At 38.4% G+C, this 7,709-nt stretch overlaps 1 non-coding gene across 1 annotated transcript; it reads left to right on the top strand.

Moving 5' to 3' along the window:
- Window positions 1-6,853: 6,853 nt before the first annotated feature.
- On the top strand, window positions 6,854-6,925 carry trnah-gug (transfer RNA histidin (anticodon GUG)). Its single transcript has one exon. It is a non-coding gene; the product is annotated as a tRNA-His (tRNA).
- The last annotated feature ends 784 nt before the right edge of the window (window positions 6,926-7,709 follow it).

The raw sequence follows: 7,709 nt of genomic DNA, 5'->3' as shown, positions 1-7,709 counted from the left end.
CCCCTTCTCCAGATATATGCCTCATCACAATTCTATCTCAGAGATCTGTGGACAGTTCTTTGGACTTCATGGTATAGTTTCTGGTCTTACATGCACTGTTAACTGTGGGACCTTATATAGACAGGTGTGTTTCTTTCCAAACTGAACAAAAATATGAATGAAACATGTAAAGTGCTGGTCCCATGTTTCATGAACTGAAATAAAAGATCCCAGAAATGTTTAATGTGCACAAGAAGGGTATTTTTGGCAAATCTTCTGCACAAATCTGTTTACATCCTTGTTAGTGAGCATTTCTCCTTTGCCAGGTGTGGTATATCAAGAAGAGGATTAAACAGCATGATCATTACACAGGTGCACCTTGTGCTGGGGACAATAAAAGGCCACTAAGATGTACAGTTTTGTCACACAACACAATGTCACATGGAATTTGCATGCTGACTGCAGGAATGTCCACCAGAGCTGTTTCCAGAGAATTTAATGTTCATTTCTTTACCATAAGTCACCTCCAACATAGTTTTAGAGAATTTGGCAGTATGTTCAACTGGCCTCACAACTGCCGACCACGTGTAACCACACCAGCCCAGGACCTCCACATCCAGCATCTTCACCTACGGGATCGTCTCAAACCAACCACCTGAACAGCTAATGAAACTGAGGAGTATTTCTGTATGTAATAAAGCCCTTTTGTGGAGAAAAACAAATTCTGATTGGCAGGGCCTGGTTCCCCTTGCGGGGTCATATGCCGTCCCAGGCCCACCCATGGCTGAGCTCCTGCCCAGTCATGTGAAATCCATAGACTAGGGCATTATTTATTTATTTAAATTGACTGATTTCCTTAAATTAACTGTAACGCAGTAAAATTATTGAAATTGTTGCATGTTGCGTTTATATTTTTGTTCAGTATAAATCATGTCCAAACCACCGGTGGACTCCAATCAAGCTGTAGTGACATCTCAATGATGTTTAAAGGAAATTAGACACACCTGAACTCAATATGGAGTGTTGTGGCAAAGGGTTGTGAATGCTTATGTAATTTACATATTTCTGTATTTAATTTTCTATAAATTTGCAAAAATGTCTTAACATGTTTTCACTTTTTCATTATGGGGTATTGTGTGTAGATGGGTGAGAAAGAAATCCACTTAATCCATTTTGATTTCAGGCTGTAACACAACAAAAAGTGGAATAAGTCAAGGGGTTTCTGAATGCACTTTACTGACGGTCCCTAAGTGATACTGAATGTCAAACCAAATTGACCATGGGCATTATGGTCGGGTCGCATACTTGGGTGCTGTCAGCTGTAGGTATGTGGAAAGTATTGAATTATACAATGGGTGGGTCTAATCCTGAATGCTGATTGGTTAAAACCGCATTCCAGCCGGTGTCTATTCCCCAAGTTACCACGGGCTAAATATATTACTTTAAAATACCTATTTAGTCTGTTCCATCTGACTGCGCAATCCACTGTCTCATCAGCCCAGCCAGGCAATTTATAAACTTGATCTCCACTATAAAAAACATCTAGACATTATCTCACAATTCCTTTAGGCTAACATTTAGTTTTAAACAGCGAGATTTGTATAAACCTTGCTTTCTGTCCCTCCGACATTTGCAACATTGTTTCAATATTTAAATTCCATCTCCAGCTGTCCCATAGTAATGGACGTGTTGGGACGAGGCAGACAGGCAGGCAGCGTTTCTCATCCAGTCGAAATCATGAATCAAGCTGGCATCATTTTATGGATATATACAAAGAAATTGAAATTTAAAAAAGGTCAAACGAAACGAAGTGCAGCTAGTTTGCAATATTTCCAGTTTCAGTTTGAAGTGATTGTGTTGTTGGCTAGCTCCTCTGAACAACAGTGTCCTGACAAGAGAGCACATTTTCTATGCCAGGTGAAATCGCGCCTCATTAGCTCATTGTTTGGATGTTTCCAAATAACTGTCACTAGAAAACAGTTAAACAAAAGCAAATGCAGCTACTGTTGTTATTCTTGCTGCAATGTTTGACGTGACCGTAAGTTAGCCGTAATTGGCTAGTGAGCAAGCAAGGGATAAGAACTGGCAACGGAGCTTTTAAAAGGAACGACTGGGTCGCGTCCATAGATACAGAACACAAAGACTGAACGACTGGGTCGCATCTCTGGCAACCGAACAGATAGAACGAACGACCAGACAGCTTGGGTAGCAACCCTAGATTTGTGGACTATATCTTGTGGAAGGATGAAATAGCATTAATAAATTAACCAAAATTAAAAAAAATATGAAAATATGTCAATCATTATTTGAATATGTTAGTAACCCGTTGTATAAAAGTGATAATGCCCTTGAAGCCGGTGTTTGGAGGATATATTGGCATGGTTTGCCGGCCTGAGACGGCAACCGTGCTAATATATCCTCCAAACACCGGCTTCGAGGGCATTATCCCTTAAATAAACCCAACGGTACAGTTCACTCCGTGACATACAAGTTTTTCCTATCACCTTGCAAATCTACGTTTTGGACGAGACTGACTTTATGACCAAATAAATCTTATTTATACTTTACAATACATTTTGTACACTCTAATAAAGGTTTCTGGCCCATATCGATGCCAGATAGGCCGTTTTCAAAACGAGAAGTTGCTTTTTAGGGGCATAACTTGTGGTTACAATAGTTTAAGGTCTTAAAAATATATGGGTGATTTTGCAACTACAGGCTTTTTTTTGTCCCAGGTTAATTATTTTTTATTTTGACATATATCAAGTAGTTAATAAAATAACCTTAAAGGCCCAGTGCAGTCAAAATGTGATTTCCTGTGTTTTAAATACGGGAAAATCAACACACCTACTAATTCCATTTTTTTTTTAATGTTTACTATTTTCTACATTGTAGAATAATAGTGAAGACAACAAAACTATGAAATAACACATATGAAATTATGTAGTAATCAAAAAAGTGTAAAACAAATCAAAATATATTTTATATTCTTCAAAGCAGCCACCCTTTGCTTTGATGAAAGCTTTGCACACTCTTGGCAATCTCTCAACCAGCATAATGAGGTAGGTACCTGGAATGCATTTCAATTAACAGGTGTGCCTTGTTAAAAGTTAATTTGTGGAATTTCTTTCCTTCTTAATGCGTTTGAGCCAATCAGTTGTGTTGTGACAAGGTAGGGGTGGTATTCAGAAGATAGCCCTATTTGGTAAAAAAACAAGTCCATATTATGGCAAGAACAGCTCAAATAAGAAAAGAGAAATGACAGTCCATCATTGCTTTAAGACATGAAGGTCAATCAATCGGGAAAATGTCAAGAACTTTGAAAGTTTCTTCAAGTGCAGTCGCAATAACCAACAAGCGCTACAGGGAAAGAAGACCCAGAGTTACCTCTACTGCAGAGAATAAGCTCAGAAATTGCAGCCCAAATAAATGCTTCACAGAGTTCAAGTAACAGCCACATCTTAACATCAACTTTTCAGAGGAGACTGTGTGAATCAAGCCTTCATGGTCAAATTGCTGCAAAGAAACCACTACTAAAGGACACCAATAATAAGAAGAGACTTGCTTGGGCCAAGAAACACAAGCAATGGACATTAGACCGGTGGAAATCTGTCCTTTGGTCTGATGAGTCCAAATTGGAGAGTGTTGGTTCCAACCGCCGTGTCTTTGTGAGACGCAGAGTAGGTGAATGAATGATCTCTACATGTGTGTTTCCCACCGTGAACTATCGAGGAGGTGGTGTGATGGTGTGGGGGTGCTTTGCTGGTGACACTTTCTGTGATTTATTTAGAATTCAAGGCACAGTTAACCGGCATGGCTACCACAGCATTCTGCAGCGATACGCCATCCCATCTGGCTTGCGCTTAGTGGGATTATCATTTGTTTTTCAACAGGACAATGACCCAACACACCTCCCGGCTTTGTACGGGCTATTTGACCAAGAAGGAAAGGGATGGAGTGCTGCATCAGATGACCTGGCCTCTACAATCACCCGACCTCAACCTTATTGAGATGGTTTGAGATGAGTTGAACTTCAGAGTGAAGGAAAAGCATCCAACAAGTGCTCAACATATGTGGGAACTCCTTCAAGACTGTTGGAAAAGCATTCCAGGTGAAGCTGGTTGAGAGAATGCCAAGAGTGTGCAAAGCTGTCATCTAGGCAAAGTGTGGCTAGTTTGAAGAATATAAAATATAAAATCTATTTTGATTTGTTTAACACTTTTTTTGGTGTTGATGATTTCATGTGTTATTTCATCGTTTTTATGTCTTCACTATTATTCTATAATGTAGAAAATAGTAAAAATAAAGAAAAACCCTTGAATGAGTAGGTGTGTCCAAACTTTTGACTGGGACTGTATATTTCCACACTATGAGGTTGGATTAATACTGTGAAAGAGCTGCTTTTATGTTGAGATAAATTTGATATCGAGATAAAAACGGTTGCATTGGACCTAAGCTTTTTTTTCAGCTTTCAATTTAGTTTTTCTGTTCATTTTCTAAAGCATTTAATGTCTCAATTTCACTGTTTTACACTTTTTTTTGCCATGTCCTTCACCCATACTTTTGATATTCAGCAATGTATTACACTTAGAAAATATTTAATGCACCTGTTTAGAAAAAGAGTAAAAGAAATGGAAACAAAATAAATATTTGATGTTCATAAGCCATTTGTTACCTTGTATTGCATCATTAAAATCACTGGGAAGTGGCAATGGAGAACAAGGATATGACATGGAGAGTGTATGATATTATATCTCCACCTTCAAGAAAAGTCACTTTGAATATGTAAAGATAAGATCATATTTGTATTCTGCGTATAACTCATCAAGATTGTCCTCTATTTGAAAGAATACATCTCATGTTGTGGTTGGAAATGATCAAATGATAGCTGATCAAATGATAGTGGTTCAACTGGTAGAAAATCCAGAAATGTAGCAAATTGTCATTACTAGCATTGTCATTACCATCACAAAATGTTTCGGTAATGACGATTTCCAGGCTATTACCATCAGAATGTAGAGACTTTTTGTATGACTTTTGTAAAAATGGGTATACCCCTGCTCAATACGGTTTATCAAATTATATTTTACAGTCTTTATAGCAATCAATGATATTCTAAATATCCCTTTCCACCTTGTCATTACTGCCACACAGTCATTACCACCACAGTGAACACATATTCCTTAAGAAAAAATATATTTACAACTTAATAAAGACATGCTCCGGTACTTTGGCAACTAAGAAACATTTTTTAAACCTCCCGCTTTGGGCTGGATGTGTCAATAATCTATGAGCAGAATTACTGTTTTTCCTCAATTAGCAACGAAATCCCTAGTTTGAAAGCAACCAGCCACGTGCACAGATAAGAGGTCTGTGCCCTTTTGGGTATACAGTTTTTGTCACTGTTATTCTGAATATTATATTACCAAGTTATTATTAAGGAGCATTGAAGCTAAACCACAATCAGTAAAAATATAATCGAGCTAGCTAACTATCAGATTTACATCAATCATCAACATCAATGATCAGCTGATAGCCCACCCTGTTTTCCTGATGTCAATCAAGTATTTAGGAGGCAACTAGCTTGCTTACAATTTGTGATTTCTGTGTTGTTTCAGGAATAAATAGGCCTATGAAAATGAGCACCTGCCCTCTAACATGAGCACCTGCCCTCTATCTGTGCACGGCCCTAAAAACGACTGTTTTCTTGAACCTGTGCTGTGCCATTTTCCCTACATTTCCTCCCATGTGGGCCAGCCTCCTTGCAATTCGAGCTTTAGCCAATGAGCTCTCGCATTTGAGTGACAGCTAGCAAGAGGCCTGCCCAGCATTATCCAATGATGTTGAAGGGCGGTCCCAACGACTCAGTGGACGAGAGAGAGAGAGAGAATGCTATTTGGCCCTAAACAGAGAGTACACAGTGGCAGAATACCTGACCACTGTGACTGACCCAAATTTAAGGAAAACTTTGACTATGTACAGACTCAGTGAGCATAGCCTTGCTATTGAGAAAGGGCGCCATAGGCAGACCTGGCTCTCAAGAGAAGACAGGCTATGTGCATACTGCCCACAAAATGAGGTGGAAGCTGAGCTGCATTTCCTAACCATTGTAAATACAACCCATATTTAAGTTTATTTATTTTCCCTTTTGTACTTTAACTATGTGCACATCGCTACAACACTGTATATTGACATAATATGGCACTTGAAATGTCTTTATTATTTTGGAACTTTTGTGAGTGTAATGTCTACTGTTAATTTTTATTGTTTATTTGACTTTTGTTTATTATCTATTTCACTTGCTTTGGCAATGTTAACATATGTTTCCCATGCCAATAAAGCCCTTGAATAGGAAAAATGCCAAGGGGGTGAATACTTTCGCATGCCACTGTATAGCCTATTAAACATTTTAACATGTCTACAATTCCATTGATTGAAAGAAAAAATAACACATCAGAAGACAAATAAGGCTAACACAAACATAAGCAAGCATGATGAGCAGATGAAAAACCAGAGGATATTAGCTAGCTAATTACATTGAACATTTACAATTCCAGTTGAAATTTCCCAAGCAAAAATAAAGAAATTAGCTAGCTAACTTAGGTACCTAGCTACTGATTATGGACAGGCGTCAGTATCCAACGTTAGCTAGGCTAGTTCTAAACGACTTCAGATTCAGTATATCTGAATAGTTTACTAAACATATCATTCGAAATTTGAAATGAATATAAAATACAGAAAGGTTCAACCTGATCAAGAATACGTTTTCTAACCATATATTGATCAATTGAAATAGCTACCTGTAGTTGAATGTATCGCCGCTTGTTAGGTTATAAGCCCAATATCTCCCATTCTGTACAAGCCCTGGTAGCTCGCCGTGATCGTATAGTGGTTAGTACTCTGCGTTGTGGCCGCAGCAACCCCGGTTCGAATCCGGGTCACGGCATTGCAAACACAATGTCACGGCATAAGGGTATAATTTTGTCCTTATGCTTATTATTTGACAAATTTAAAAGCTCCAATGTATATGATACATTATCCTTGTTCAGTCATTGCGTTGTCGAACCAATATTCCCGAACACAGCGAAGCTACCAAATCGGCTGGAGTGTTATTCATATAAGAATTGTGTTATATGTCCACTAGGGGGTGAAAGCGTCTCGTCGATATATTGTGTTGCTGTGCTGTTGTTGTCCTGAGACTGTGTGAAAAGCCATCTTTTTTAAATGTATGTCATTCAAATAATATTGAATGAAACTATCATATTCGGAATGGTAGGCTACATAAAAACCTGTCTTCATACCTGCCCGCAAATTGTATATGATTTAGTCCGGCTAACCTATTGGGCCTAATTATGAGAAGAGCCCCCTGCAGCCCTGTTTATTGTCTTGTTTTTTACTATTGTTAACCCCCACAATGTTTAATTGTTTTATATAGTTTCATGCACATACCGTCGCCTATATGAAAGTTTCATGACTGCTCTGACTATAGGTTAACTCGTCACTGCAATTGGGAAAGAAAATCTTACCCTTGTGAATATGCAATACACTATTATTGTTGCCGACAACCATTGTCTATCAAGTCTACTCAACTGCTTTATTGTGATAGCCTATTGATCTGACTGTGGCCTATAGGCTATAGATGCAGCATGCCTGTAGGCCTACTGGCCATTGAATAGCATGATGTTCTCTTGACGACTTTTTCCTCATGCATTTAAAACAAATGTTTTTAA

The sequence above is a fragment of the Salmo salar genome, chromosome ssa16 (genome assembly GCF_905237065.1).
Source record: "Salmo salar chromosome ssa16, Ssal_v3.1, whole genome shotgun sequence".
In the NCBI taxonomy this organism is placed as follows: domain Eukaryota; kingdom Metazoa; phylum Chordata; class Actinopteri; order Salmoniformes; family Salmonidae; genus Salmo; species Salmo salar.
Note: the sequence above shows the minus strand (reverse complement) of the source record. Positions and strands in the feature narration are given on the sequence as shown.